The sequence below is a fragment of the Drosophila persimilis genome, unplaced genomic scaffold, assembly GCF_003286085.1.
Source record: "Drosophila persimilis strain 14011-0111.01,24,50 unplaced genomic scaffold, DperRS2 tig00000002-arrow-pilon, whole genome shotgun sequence".
Taxonomy (NCBI): domain Eukaryota; kingdom Metazoa; phylum Arthropoda; class Insecta; order Diptera; family Drosophilidae; genus Drosophila; species Drosophila persimilis.
Genome location: NW_020825289.1, coordinates 5,584,474 through 5,600,001, shown reverse-complemented (window position 1 = coordinate 5,600,001; position 15,528 = coordinate 5,584,474). Strand labels below are relative to the sequence as shown.

The window sequence follows — 15,528 nt, the reverse complement described above, 5'->3', positions numbered from 1 at the left end:
AAAAGGCAAAGCTAATTAAATTATAAGCAAGTCCAAGACTTAACCCGAGATGCGCCAGTGAATGGGGTCGCCGCAAGAGGCACAAGAAGAGGTGGCCTTCCCCGCCCCCACCAAAACTTGTTAAATAATAACCAAATGGATGTTCGTTGTTGGTGTTGATTTGACCATAAATTTTGTACGCTGTTGACGCCGAACCAAGCGACCTGCCCCATTCCCGGCCCAGGACCGGCCCAGCCCGCAAGTAAGTCTCTCAGCTCTAGAGATGAGGTAATGTTGCATGCAACATGATTATGTTTGCACCACTCTTGACTTACAGTGGGATACAACGAAAAGCGAAATCTAAAGATACACATTTACTAAATCTAAGGCAAGCAGAAGGATGTATGGGTAGGGTATGCTTTTATTTGTATTTCTATTGGTTGGAATGCCCCTCTAAAACAGACTTTTGATAGTTTCATTGAATGGGAGATATATTGTGTTGAACATGGAGACGAAAGAGAGTAGTGTCTCGGCTATTAGTGCGCAATTTTGGCTTTTGAAGGTTCCCCTCTGGAAATTTCGACCTTGCAGATGCACTTTGCCCTGCTAGAACGGTGCGGTATGTGTGTGTATGATGTATGATAATGGATGGTGCTCTTCCTTAGGGGCCTAACCTTCACTTTTTCTGTTACTAATTTATACTTTTACTTTTTATTTATTTTTAATTATTTATTTTTTTATTAATAAATTTAATTTGGCTTTTATTATGTATTTATTTGTAGCTATCCATTTTATTTCCTTCTAAATTTGTCTCATATCTTTCCTTTCCTGCATAACGACGAGCGCTTCGGTTGCTCGTTTCGCGCGTCATGCAGCACTGCCCCTTGGTCGGCTGTATTTGCGTCTGAGAATCGCACTTGGCGGTGAAAAATCATAATATATTATTGTCTAAGCCGGTAAAAAATGTATCGATTACTGCACAAATGTGTGTTTGTTTTTTAATTGAAGATTTTAGAAATAGTGTGGAATACTAGTGTTTATTTTCACATAAAATCCTTTCAGTTCTGTTGGAGAAAGCATAACCCTGCTTATTCTCTATTAATTCTGCAGCAAATTAGAGCTGCTCTCACCCACTGTGCCGCACAGCCGAGTGGCCAGGCACTGCCTGCCTCCACTCCTCCATGAATTATGCGTAGACATTGCTGTTTTTTGTTTTTTTTTGGTTTTTTGGGCTTTTGGATGTCGTCAGGCGTTGTCAACGCTGTTTTCGGGACTGTCGGCGGCACCATTTCAATTGCATTTGATGGCCATAAATAAGCCCAATGGCCAAATGAATGATTTCTTGCCAACAGCCCAGCGACGGGGCAGATGGAGTGCCTTGCAGACGCTGCCACTCTGCAGTGGAGTCGTGATTGCAGCATCGTGTGTTCGCTAGTTGCTGGACAGGCCAATAATTCGATCAGCTGCACAGAGAGCGCCTCTTTGGACCACTTTGCATACGGCGAGGGCCGCTCTAATAATGGCCGAGTGTGTGGCAGCCAGCCCGATGGGCGGTCCGCCAATCTCTGCAATGAAACTCAATTAATTAGCCCGGCCAATAGCGTTTGCTGGTAGTTCTTTTCTTCTTTGGCTGCTGCTGTGGCTGCTGTTTTTCTTGCCACACGCGTGTGATGAACATTTCCGCTGTGCAACAGCTTCTCTGTGTGCCTCTGTTGCAAGCTGCAATCAAAATTAATTAAGGCACAAATGGAGGCAGGCAAGAGAACACAGGAATGAAGGTAGCAGGGGGGGGGAGGGGTAGCGACTATTTGCATGGGGGCATGTGGCATGTGGCATGTGCAGCATGTAGGCATCGCTCGCTGCTGCCATATGTATTCTCTATGGCGACCTGCAACTTTATTGCCTTTTACCGCAATGTTGCACCAATTTCCATTGCACCTGCAGCGCGTCCGACTCCGACTACGACTCCGACGATGTCTTTGTTTTTCCTTCTGGCAGCAGCCGTAGGAACAGTAGCAACAGCATCTAGTGCATAATTAGATGCTGTGCTGCACGGCCAACAGGCAACAAGCAACCAAGCAACCGAGCAACAGGCGGCAGTCAATCACTGAGTCGCCTCCTCTCTTGGCCTCCTCAAAAATGTGCGCCAGCTGCAAGTGGATGCTGCTCCTGATGCTCTCCGTTGAGGGTGCATAAATTAATTAACCTGGATGTCCCCAGTGATGTCTCTTCTGGCATTCAATAGTTAAACGATTGAACGAGAGATCTGCATCATTCAGGCAGACGTTGAGTGCAGTTTTCGAAGCATTTCCTTATGGGCAAAGTGCAGTTTCACTTATTGTTTTGTGGTGTTCTTCTAGATCGCCCAAATGTGCGTCTAGAATCGGTAGCGTTTAGCAACCACCAGAGTGGGGGAATATATTGCATAACTGTTCCCCTTCCCCCCTCACAAAGGACGAAAATTTGTGGCCACCACAATTTCGAAGATACGCAGAATAGTAGTAAATTATATTATCTAACAGATTGTCGAATCTGCATCAGATCATTATTGTAGCCAGTCATTCTCTATCTCTCTCCCTTTCTCACACACAATCGTCCTCGTGCAATGTGCGGCATCTGACGGAGGAGAGCGGGATGGCAAGACACATACCAATCGGGTCTGCGGTCCTTGCCGCAACGTTCCCAACCGAAGTGTTCCCACGCGATCACGGGAGCCACAGTCGCATCTGAATCACGTTCCAAATCGGAGCTGGTTCCCTGCGTATATCATGACCCCCGTCGTTCTCTGGTCATTTGGCGAATTCTCAAATGAATTCATTGACGAAGAAAATCAACATAAATTTTAATTTATTTCAATTAATTTTATAAATATTAATCACTGTCGCATCCCTCGCAATTGCTGTGAACCACGAATGGAGGGAGAGAGAACTTTCCCATAGCTTCAGAGAGAGTGGGAGAGGGAATCCAGAGGTTAGGGGGGCCTGCATCTCCAGCAAAGTGAAATGTTAGCATAATGTTGCCGCTGCACGATGCAGATGCAGATGCGAATGATAATGATAATGCCTTCCAGACGCAGACGACACCTGAGAGAGTGCTGCCTGAGAACCAAGAGACAGGGAGACAGGGAGAAATTTGAGAAATGTGAGCAGTAATTAAATGTAAAATTTAAAGCTCAAGAAAGAAGACGAGCGTCAGGCTACAACGTCAACGATTCAAGATAATGCATAATTGTGGAAGACAAAAGGAAACGTGTCCGGGAGAGAAGGCGAGAGGGCTAGAAGGGGTGCCTTGCTGCATGCAAAATATGAGAAGAATATCTAATGACTGGGGGCCATGGATTCGCTCATGTGGCCGACTCCTTCTGATTCTTCTGCCACTGCTGCTGCTGCCACAAAACGGCGTTCAAATTAATGGCCAAGTTTCACATGGCTGAAAGCAGCGGCGGCACAGATGCCACACAATTGCCAATGGAAATTGCTGCTATCTCTCGCGTGTGTATCTCTGTCTCTCAGCACCCCCCTAACCCCCTGCGAAAGTTGTGTGCACAAGATACAAGATACTCGTTGGTACAAGTGGCAAGATACAAACTAGAACAACAGAATTGAATGGAAGAAGAGCGCTGCCAAGGCAGATACCCAACGACGATGGAATACTCTTTGGAAAATCCATGAAGAATCGGAAAAAGACTACTCTTTCAATGGGACATAGAAATCATAGTAGTCGAATGACATTTCCACGGTCTTAGTCCGTACGAATCATCTTTTTGAAACTATTCCCTGGAAAGGAGACTCCTTCTTCGACCTGCTTTTGCCCATCGCGTAATCAAATGTCTTGCAGCTGTGTTTAACATTTCTCCGACAGAAGTTCTTGTTATTATTTAACAGCCACTGAGGAATGCTCCTCGAAAGACAACATTCAATCAGACGGCGACAAGAACAGTGGCAGCAACCGGAGTGCCGCAGAAAGATACCACAGATATTAACAATACTACATGGTTATAGAAGTGGTAATTAATGGGTCTCTCCCGGCCCCAAAAAGCCTCCTAACAAGTGCTGCCTCCTCTGTGCCGTTCCTCATCCTGCTGTTGGCACTTTCCTTTGGGCCATAAGGCCTATTTGTGTGTGCACTGCTTTTTGTTTGCTCCCGCTCCTGGGAGAGCTCGTAAATATGCACGAGAAAGCAAGAAACTTTATTTGGGTTAGCGATTGTTTAAAAATGCATACCAGATGGAGGACTCTGGGAGGAGCTGGCAAAAGTAGCTCTGGGCGGAGGGCTGGGTGGCCTGGAGGGTCTTTAAAGAGCTGAAAGTGCCGCAGGAGTGGCACGAGCTGAATACAGCTCCGGCAGGAGGCAATTCAAGTGGCGAAATGGAGAGAGGGGGGAAAAAACACCCAGCTAGAGGAGCCAGAGGAGCTGGAGAACATTGAGGGTGCTAATGGCGCAGAGAGGAAGGTGTTTCCATCTTATTTTTCTTAAGAAACTATTCCTGGGAGAGGAGCACGCGTCACACAGCAGAGCCGCTCGGTTGGTAGCAAACTCCCGCTTTAAGCAGTGCCTGAGGGGCGTACTAGTCGAGGTGCACGTGTGAGGCGACACCACATAAGGCCATAAAGTTGTGGCAAATAAAACCAGTGCCACTCTATTATTTATATGTCAATCAAGAGTGCTGGCTTCGGGGTGTACGAGTATTCAAAGCGAGTCACCCACTGAATCCCACTCTAACCACTGAAAGCCGCAGAGCAAAAGTTTTTAATTTTAAAATTATGTATGTCTTGGCCTGGCCAAGTAAATGGCTTTCTCAGATACACAGAGAGAGAGAGAGAGAGAGAGAGAGAGAGGGGCACACACAGTGGGTGCAACTGTGGAGTGTGGGCGAAAGTGGTTCAAGTGGCTTTTGCGTCTCTCGGTGAATGCAATTTGTTTAAAATTGATTATTAATGGTTTTGTCATTGAGCAAATTGCGAATAAATGATGTTTAGTGCACTCTGTACAGTGAATGTACAGTGGATCCATCTATTCCTTCATCTGTCCGTCTATTCAGGCAACTAGTTTCCTGTACAGCCGAGTGATGAATAAATTTGCATAGTTGTTTGAGATCTGAAATCACTTGTTTTTGCTACTCGCTACTAGTTACTCGTCGCTTGCTAATCGCTACTCGCTACTCGCTACTAGCGAGAGTCAAGAATGAACCGTTCTTCCAGCAGGCACCAAGGATTGGCACACAGAAGCCAATAGCCAGCCGTTTGATGTGCTCTTGGGCATAACTCTTCGATATCGGGACATTATTAACGTCAATTAATTCTAACTGTTGCAAGACGAAGACGCTGGCCATTAAGTGCTTAGCCACTAAGTGACTGGGGAGTGGGGGATAGACGATTGAATCGATGGATAGATGACTTGATGGGTGGATGGCTGGATGGCTGGATGGGATGGATGGCATCCCGGGAGACCTGTTTGCTGCCGCTACCAAAGTCTCTGCCCCTTAAAGGTGGCTCCACAACTGTAGATGGGGCGAGGGGCGAAGGGGGGAGGGCCTTTTCTTGTATTTGTTTCTTCTTTGCTTGTGTTTAGTATTTTCTTGGTATTATTTTGTTGTGTTCCTCTTTCCTAGGTCGCCGTTGCCGTCGCCTCACGATTCCCCCCCAAATCCGATTATTATCGGGTCTCACGTGAGTGCATGCTTCATTGTATTTTTCACTGTTGCTGTTGTTTTTTACAGTTGTCGTTTTCTTTTGTGGAAAATTGCTTTGAACTTGAAAAATTTCCCACGTGACGCGAGCAAAATGGACAGAGAGAATCAATCCCTTTCCGTCTCTCGTCTCACGTCTCACGTCTCCTCTCGTTCTTCCTTACCTCTTGCCTCTTCCGATTTTGTCGTGCCACATGTGGCAGTGGCTGCAAGCTGTCCTCCAAGCTGCACTTTGCATGTCATCGCCAACGGTATTGGCCCCCCCCTCTCCTCTCCACGCTCCTCCTCTGCTAACGGTGTCGCTCTCCTGTCTTCCTGCCTCTCCCTCCGCTTACAGTTTTCCATGCCCTGGTCTTTTGTCCAGTTTCTGTGGCAAGTGTCGATTTATAGTTTCGGCTTTAATTGGATGCTTTTTGGTTCGTGCATCTCTTCTGCAGGGGGGTGCTGGTACGGAAAGTGTTGGCCATCATACAATATTCACATATTCGTGAGTGTTTTCGTTTATTTGTTTATAATTTTGTGTGGGAATTGAAATTGCTGCCGAAATTACGAGTGACTGGCCTTTCGCTTATGGGAATTTTCGCTAATCAGCGATCCCTCTAGGATAGCCAGGTGTTAAATAGGTCCAAGGTGTATCTAAACGTAAAGATATTGTCGGGAATGAGGAATGGGAAGCACAGTTCCAATGAAGACTCTGAAAAATTGAAGGATTCCAGTGGAATAGTCTAAGAACGGCTGGGGTTTTGCCTGAGCATTGATTTTGTGAGGACCAAGTGGAAAAACGAAGCTGTTCCCGGATGTCCATTAGCGCTCATGGAAGCTGCTACCAAGTGCTTCTGCCTTTGAAGCCACTTTCTGTGAAGGTAGTCGGGAGGTTCGTGCCGTTTCTTGGATCCAGCTGGCAATCCACTGAACACTGAACACTCTGCGAGCACGTTCCTCCAAGTTGGCAAAGTCGTAAAAAGCGACCACCTTTTTACGATTGCCGGCCAGGGCGAGACTTTGGCTGCGGCTCTCGGCCATCCGCGATGCGATGGCGAGAAGGTAATTAAAAAGAACTTAGCACATGGCCACAGCGACACAGTGGCACAGCCTAGACATGGGGGCTAGGGACAGTTCACGAATGTCAAGTTCAGGGTTAGCTGGAGCCAAAGGGCCCCGGGTCTCGGGCCGGTCCTTGGTTCTGGACAGGAATCACCTGTCTGCCTGTCTGTCTGTCAAAGTGAGTAATTAATTTGGGGGCCTCTTAATCTATCAAACCTCGCACCAGCCACGCCTCATGGGAACCGCTGGGATTGAAGTTTACTTTCGATTTAATGAGTTTTTGTTTTTTTTACTGTGTGGCGATCGAAAAGATTGAATTCTTTGTGCAAACAGTTCAATGAGCTTTGCTTTAATTAAACACAAATTAAAAGGGGTTTGTTTTTACTGTTTTCGTGGAAGCTCGTTTTACGAGTAGAAGGGGCCCCCAAGGGAAGCCAGAGAAGGAGCATTTCTCAAAGCTATTCCTCTTCCTTATGCAAACAGTATTTATGTAGCTTCTACTTTGATTGAGGGGCATGCTCCTGCCTCAGCTCCTCCCCTGATGTCCCCCCTAATGGCCCATCATAGGGGAGCCAGCAGGCAGGGAGAGGCCCCATATGGTCCTCTGCTGATGCTGATGCTGATGCTGATGATGATGAAACCTAAGCGGCTTAAGATTCAGAGACCTCTAAGTGCACAGAGAGCTGCGTAATCAAATGCATGTAATTTGAGTTTAATGAGTGTCAAAGTTATTAAAAATCATTTGCTGTTTGCTGGCCAGTTATGGCAGCCGCCAACTGGCTTTTCGGCCAAACTGGCTTTCGGCTTTGGGCTCTGGCTTACGGCCAAGTCGAGTCACCATGAAAGGCAAAACTTACAAAATAGTTTCGAGACATTTTTGGGTACGTCATCAGGCCTAATTGCTATCCATCTGCCTCTCGCAAACGTTCTGGCCAAATGAAATGTGTCAATAGGTTTAAATGGCGTTTGGTTTAAGACCAAAATTGAGTTATTAGTGGGACACGACACCGAAACCACAGACAGAAATCTCCCAATAAAGTGGTTTTTCTTCTGCCAAAAAAAGGCAACAGACAGCAGCAGCAGATACAGTGCCGGGCATCGGTTGTGGGACCACCAATGAAACGAGTGGGGCAGCTATTCGAAACTTATTCAGAATTCATGCTAACGAATCCACGTCTGATCTCATTTACTGCCTTTCCTGCCAAGAAATTCCTAATGAATGCTTTGAGTAGATTCGCTCTGGCATCAGCCATGAATCAATTCGAAACACCAGTGCGCCAGTGCTTGTAAAATTCCCTGATAGATTCCACATTTTCCGAAGGATCTGCAAGTGTATGGCAATTGATTTTAAGTTAATTTTACCCTCCAGGCTGCAGGCTGCAGGCTCCAGGCGCTGCGATGGCTGCCAATTGGAAAATGCAATTTGTATGCTCAAACTGTGGGCGTTGGAGCCGAGCTGTGGATGTGTATGGATCGTATGGTGGCACTGCACCCACAACATAGCACTTTGTCCCTCACTCGTACTCGGATTTGCACTCTCCTTGCACTCTCCCTGCACTCCACTCAATCATTGATTTGATTGTCGTTTGCTGCGTGTGTGTGCTGGCAGCTGCCTGCTCACATGGCGTATGATTGATGGCCCAGCAGCCACAGGCAGCAGCCACCAGATGACGATGAAGGAGTCCTCCTCCGGAGGAGTCTGACATTCTCGTAAAATATGAAACTATCCCTGGCTGCTGCTGCTGCTGCACGTAAATTGAGTTTAGTGAGGAAATTGACAGAAATCATATTTACACGTTAAATTGAAATTAATCCTGAGCAGAGAGAGGGAGTGAGAGAATGCTTACTGATACCTTTCCTTTCCTTCTTTCCCTTGCAGTTGTTCAGTTTGAGCTGCACTTGATCGAACGCCTGCCTGAACAAGTGTTCCGTCGGCGAGAGAGCGGAGCGGTGAGTGTCAAATCTGTATATAAATACGAGTATGTGTGTTTATGCTCTTCTTAGTTCTTGCATGTTCGCTCATGCCTTTCGTGCTCTCTCTGAGCAAATCTTTCGATCCATGTGACGCAGTCCGTGAGAGCGGCCTCCTTTAATGCGCGTTAGAGTGAGATAGCTACAAAACAAAGACCAAATGAGAGGGCAGCGAGGGGGCAGCACGTCATTCTATTGCTCTCTTTCTATCTCGCTCATCAACAATGCGCTTCATTCGGGAGAGACGCTCTCTCTCTCTGCAAAGACGGGACTTTCGAACGGGGCTCCTGCTATTTGTTTTTGTTTATTTCATTTACTTATGGGTCGAGTCAACATTTATTAATATTTACCCTTTATTTTATAATCTCGCCGGACTGTGGCTTTTTTATGGTCATGTTTCCATGTCTATCTGTTGCCTGTCTGTCGGTTGCCATTTGTTTTTGGTTTCGTACTCGGAAACCGGTCGAATCGGTTTACACACACACACACACACACACACACACACACAGCACACACGTCATTTCTGCATTTGCATACAATTTTGTTCTGCTGAGCTTTTTTTTCCGCCCGATTTCAATTTCGTTTCATTTGATTTTAGCTGATTGCACAAATCCCACCTTTTTTTAGTATTATTTTTTTTTTTTTTGGCTTAATGGCTCTCTGACGTAATTCTGGAGGCTGAAATTAGCGAAATTTCGTTTGGAGTGAAGCAGGACTCACTGCATTGCGGCCTAATTAATAGATCTCTGATTAACCGCACGATTGTCAATTGATTTTCGAGTTCGAATTCGTTTGCTATAAAAATAGTATGCATATTGTATGTACTTCGTCGCACTTCCATGCAACGAAGTTTTCTATATTCTGGAAAAATGTATTCTATTCTACGAATTCCCCTCGGGATTCACTGTATGGAAGCTGGAATGTACTATAAATCATCGACGGACTACACGAACAAGCCACACCATTCCAATTGAACTGTAAAACCGATTTTGGCACCTCCTCCATTGGGACTCCTGTCGTGTTCCTGTGTAAAGGCGTGTATCACGATGTCGAGGCACGTGTGCGGCGCCTTCCTGTCCACCTTTCACCCTGAGGTGATAGGTGACTATTTCATAGCAAGTGGACTTGGGCGTGGGCTTCGTTCAATTCTTCTTTCAACAAAGCTATCCCACATAAGGTTGTACCTTTTAAATGGGCATCTTTCAGCCTTAATTCCATGTTGACTACATTTGGTACATTCTTTGGCAACAACTTTTCTTGTTATCCTTTTCTGACGCTCCGAAATGTTGCCCAAAAACACACACAATCCAAATAAACAGAACTATCGCAACATTTCCCTTTGAATAAATTCCAAGTTCTCAAAGATGTGTATTTTCCTCCGTGTTGTGTCTTCCTCTCTAAATGGAGGTGGGACTTGGGATGGCTGGGGGACTGGCTGTAGGAATAAGTTGTGTGGTTTTTGGCTGGTTTTCAGTTTCAGTTGATTTGGCGGTTGATTTGCTGCTGTTGTTGCTGCTGCTGCTGCTGGTGGTCTGTGCGGTGGTTCTGTTCTGTTCTCCGACAAAGGACTGATTGCTGGTGGCCACAGGAAAGAGTTAAGGGCCCGGGGTGGCCCCTGGCTCTGGGGTCAGAGTTAATTTTTCGTATTGTATTACCCATTTCTGAGGTGCTGGTGGTGGTCTCCTCCTTCTGCTCCTCCTTCTGCTCCTCCTACTGCTCCTCCTGCTCCCTGGAGGCTTCTCTCGTTCGGATTTTTATTCCATCTTGAGTTTGTTTGGGGAGCATAATGATGCCACTTGATTGAAAATGAACGTGACTGGAAAACAAGTGTCGGGGTTAAAGTTTTCTCTTCTTTTATTTTGCTTTCCATTCGCTACGTTCCGTTCGTGAGCTCCTCCTGCTCCTCCTCCTCCTCTGCTGCTGCCGCTGCTGCTGGTTCTCCTTCTGCTCTTGGAATAAACAGAAAATGGCAAAAATAAATTAGCCAAGAGATGTTTTCAGGCAAAAACGTCTTTGAAATGTATTCAGCTTCTGCCTCAGCCTCAGCCTCGTTTGTGGGCGGTGGAGGCAAAAGTTGCAAAAGTCACAATTCTCCCGGCTAAATCGCATTTAATATTATTTAATTAAAGTTTCCATCGCTACCAGTCCTTGGTCTGCGTCTGCGGTGCGGGCGCCATTTTGTTGGCATGTTTCCTAACAGAATTATGTGCGCATTTCCGTTTCCGGCACACGCAACACTGCACCAAGAGAGCGCAGCATCAGCGAGCAAAATGGCATATTCTTCTTCGATTTGGCCGCAGGCACAGTGGGCCGAAAACCATTCAAGTGGGAAGCTAGAAAGGAACTAGAACGTCCCTTCGACAGATGTGTTTTACAAGTGAAATCTTCAACCATTTCGCCCCACAGTGCAGGGAGGGAATAATAATAGTTTGCCATTATTAAGTTTCCTATATGGGTGGACTGGGGGGTGGGGTCTTGCATTTTGCATTCGTCTTGAACACAACAGAGTGTGTGCCGCAATAAGGGCTCGTCCTGGGGCCTGGAAACCACCAACCAACCCACCCCCAACCTCCCCAAAAAGGTGGCTTCATCCAATTTGAAATGTGCATAGACCATTATGAATAAACGATTGTAGAGGCGTGTTCGAGTGCCACATGCAACTGCAACTGCAACTGCAGCACTCTGTGGCACTCTGTGGCAGCATTGTCGCAGTGGGGCTCGCTATCCAGTGACCCACAAACGGGTCTCGGGCCCCAAAGAGACTGCAGGGCCGAAGACCCGTAGCTGAAACTAATCCCAGCTAAGGCCCATTCGATGTGGCATATTTAAAACTCAATTTACACAGACATGACCCCTGCCCCCGCCCCCCAGACACCCCCCGACCTTTAGCCCCGACAGCCTCGTGTCATTTCCAGTTGGTCACACTTTTGCCCAAATAAAATTTCATCGCCTTCCATAAAGCCTTGAGAGGGAGGGAGAGGCGAGTGTCACAAACACTTAACTCAAGGAGGTGCCCCGCCCGAACGAGCGGTGGGGGCAGGCAACAAGTGCAGGAGAGAGCCCTCAAGACCATTGACAAGTCTGTCGCTCTCAAGTAGGCCAAAACCTCGACCAAAAAAAAAAAGAACAGAAAAGCCCTGCTGAAAAGTTTCCGCACAAAATTTGTCATGTGCCAAAATCCATGACAACATTTCGACTGCAGATGGAAAAGAGGAAAAAGAGGGAAGAAAAAGTAGAGATAGAGGAACCAACAGGAAATAACGATATGGAAAAAGCAGTAGATTAAATATTTAATATATACTAATTTGAATGAAGCTTTAGATTAAATATTTAATATAATTTTTACAAATCCTGAAATATACAAAAACAGTCACCTCTTGATTGTTAAGCCACACTGGGAGAGAGAGAGAGAGAGAAAAGGCTAGACTGGAGACTTATTTTCTTCATTCTGGGACTATCTCTGGTAGAAAAGATAACTCTGGATGATTCTGCCTCACTGTTCAATGGATACTGGAAGCTCGAGAGCCGCTCTGGACGTGCCATGGGACCCTTCTTATGCAATAACACCACCCGTCATGTGTCTGTGGCCCTGCGGATAGAGAGAGTGTGGCACACCTTAGCGGCGGGATGTGTCCAAAGTGTCCAAACCAAATAAATGTCAGACCGAAGACCAAAGACAATAGACAACAGAGAAACAGAGAGACAGACAAACAGATAGACAGCTGATAGAAGAGGAAGGTGGATCAGGGACAGGGCCAGAAGTTGCTACTTTGACAGCCGCAAGACAGCTGTCTGTCTGTCGCCGCTGGGGGGTTGCAGAATATTACGAGTAACAACAAAAAAACACTCACCAAAAAGGGGGGCAAAAAACCGACAGCATAAATTTTGATTTACTTCACTGACAGTCCCCCATGGCATCCGAGCATAAGGTCGAGCATAATTTTCCCATTAGTTCAAGTGAAAAATCGCTGCCAATCAGTGAATGTGCGAGACCATTGGGGATGGGAGTGGAGCAGATGCAGATGCAGAAGCAGAAGCAGAAGCTGAGGCCATTTGCTGACCAGCAGAATCTGTAAATCAAAGCAGGCCCCCCCACAGCACCACCACAGCACCACCACAGCACCACCACAGCACCACATTATAGATCCACAACTTTTCGAATTAAAAGCGAAATAAACTTTCGGAAAACGCACTGAAAATTCAATCAAAGCAAATGCTGACTGGAATAAATTCGGCTATAGAAAAACCCATCAATGCCAAGTAAATCCTTTGACCTGATCTGACCTGACCTGTGCCTCCGATGAGAAGGGAGAGCCAGTAGATCAGTGGACTATCGGTAGATCGTTGATATATTCTTTATCATTGCACAGATAGTCGTAGTCTAAGTAGTACTTATACTAGACGATGCCATCTATGGAGATGGTAGTGCAATTTCGCAGTCCCGTCGAATCCCGTAGCTCTCGATGCGACTTCTTATCAGTAGATTGCGATCGAAAGTACAAGAGATAGTCTCCTGTGAAGGAACATATCGGAACATGTGAGTGCCCTGCCTCACTGGATTATACGGAAATAATAACCCAGAAAGTTCTCAACTTCATTGAAAGCCAAAGTATAGAGGGATCTTTCACATAATCCTACCATACAGGCGCTATAAAAGATCGATATATGATCTTTTAGCAGTAATCCACTTCGCATAGAACCGTCGTCTCAAGAAGATTCCATTAGCAGCATGATTTTGGTTTCATCTTCGAGAAGATTTTGTCCATTCGCTTATGGGAAATCATGGGTAACAGAAGCGAATCAGCAGCGCATCTTCTTTGCCATAGAACACCTCATAATGTCATTGGCTTTAATCTTTCTGCCCTGATTAGGAGCGCCGTTAATGACCTCCAATCGATTTATGAGCGTCGGCCACGTGGCGTATGAGTCGTTGCCAATTAAAGACTTTGCGGCAGAGAATACTCCAATGACTGGCCCAATCCAAAGCCACTTTCGACTTATCGGCGCCGCACGTCGGCCGCTCTCCCTATCAAATATCAAATATCAATGCCCTGGCCACGTTCCCGTCTTATCAAACAGAAGTCTCCTCTGACTCTCGCGATTGTTGCGTGGCTGATAATTTCACTTGAGCATTCATATGAGTTTTTTTTTTTTGGGTTTGATTGACAGGTGCGTGGTGGCCAAGGTAAACGGGCTTTATTTTGTTGTTGTCTTTGCCCGAGTCACCTGTTTATACGCGGTCTTCATTTCTCGTATTTATTTATTATTGGAACGACGAGCTTTTATCATTTAATTTATGGATTTCGGTGAAGTTTTTTGACCGTGACATCTTTTTCTCTCTTTCTCTGGGTTTTGTTTGTTTTTTTTTCACGGGGGCAGTGAACCAGGGTAGCCCTTCAGAGCCATTATCTAGACTAGAAGTGGAAATTAAATTGTGAACGAAGCGTTCGAATGAATTTGGGTGCTCGTATGCGGGGTTTCGGGTGCTCCTTTTCCTCATCTCGAACTTGGATGCCATTCATTCAAGCAGAACACTCTATGGACCTGCCGTGGACGTGCCCTCTTCTTCCCCTAAACTCCAATGTCTAAATGTCTTCTAAATGTCGTCAGAGATCCGTTTAAACCAATTAGTTGTAAGCTGTTAGCCTCTTTGTATCTTTTCAAAGGATACAACTGACGCGAGCTCCTTTTCATCTTGCATTTAATCCCACCACAGACACACACACATTCTTCCTGGCACATCGCCACACACATTCATTATGGTTTATCACTATTTTCCATGTTCCATTCTGCATTCTGCATTCTGCACCCCCTCCACTGCTCCTCCTCCACTGCTCCTCCTCCACTGCTCGTCCTCCTCCTCCTCCGACTAGTTGAATGCAATCATCAACACGCTCGCAATTAAATGCGACAAAGTGCAGACTTGTTGGTGGGTAACCCGTTCCGCCCACAGTTACCTCTGCGCACGCCCCCCGCCCTCCGTCACCGCGCCCGCCCCCGCCCCCGCCCGTTGCACAAAGCGACAACTGTCAGCGCGCGGGTCGCTGTGGCACACATTTACATACATGCCCCAAACGAATGCTCTGCTCTACATGTCGCCTCCCCTTCCCCCGCCCCCCGCCCCACGCCCCTGGCGTAGTGGAGGTTTAGCGTGTGAATTTAATTTGTGCATAATTGCAGTTGCAACTGCGATTGCCACGCAATGTGGCAGCCACAAAATGTCAATATCCCAAAACTGCCACAAGAAATGCCTTATGCTGTACGCGATTATCTTTCTCTCTTTCTTTTTTTGTTGTCGCTGGAGGAAGGCAGTCTCTGAGGCAGTATCAGTCTCCCCTGTGGCATTGACGGACTGATGTGGCGGCGACGGAGCTGCGTTTCGGTTTGCTGCAAATGTAAACCAATTTACAAATTAAGTATTCAGCAGCGCCGAAGTAAACGGGTTTTACTTACGTGACGGCGAGAGTGAGAGAGGGAGGCGGTGGGGGAGTAGGAGAGGGGAGTCCATCAATGGGGTAAATGCTTTGCCTCATGAATATGTGAATGAAATTGCCAGGGAAATGGGTAAACCATCAGTAAAGATAAATAGTTGGGAAATATTAATGAATAAATGGGATTTAAAACTGATTTATGTAACCATTAAATGGAGAGATCTCTCTTAGAGACCTCACAGTAAATATTCTAGCTAGAAAGGGGCCTATAGGTCACACTAGAGACCAAGGCATTCTCTTGTATCGTTTGAGGGAAAATTTAAGGTCCCAGGTCTTCGAAAGAACCAAGTAACGAGGCATCTTGGGGTCTAATCTGAATTTTTATAGGGAATACAGATCTCTTGTAACCATATA

At 46.2% G+C, this 15,528-nt stretch overlaps 1 protein-coding gene across 1 annotated transcript in view; it reads left to right on the top strand.

Moving 5' to 3' along the window:
• LOC6590977 (SH3 and multiple ankyrin repeat domains protein 1) overlaps nucleotides 1-15,528 on the top strand; it is a 72,271-nt gene that overhangs the window by 19,041 nt on the left and 37,702 nt on the right. The window contains exon 2 of the mRNA XM_026986757.1: nucleotides 8,592-8,662. The gene's annotated coding sequence lies outside the window, so the exon portion shown is untranslated. The remainder of the gene's footprint in view (nucleotides 1-8,591; nucleotides 8,663-15,528) is intronic.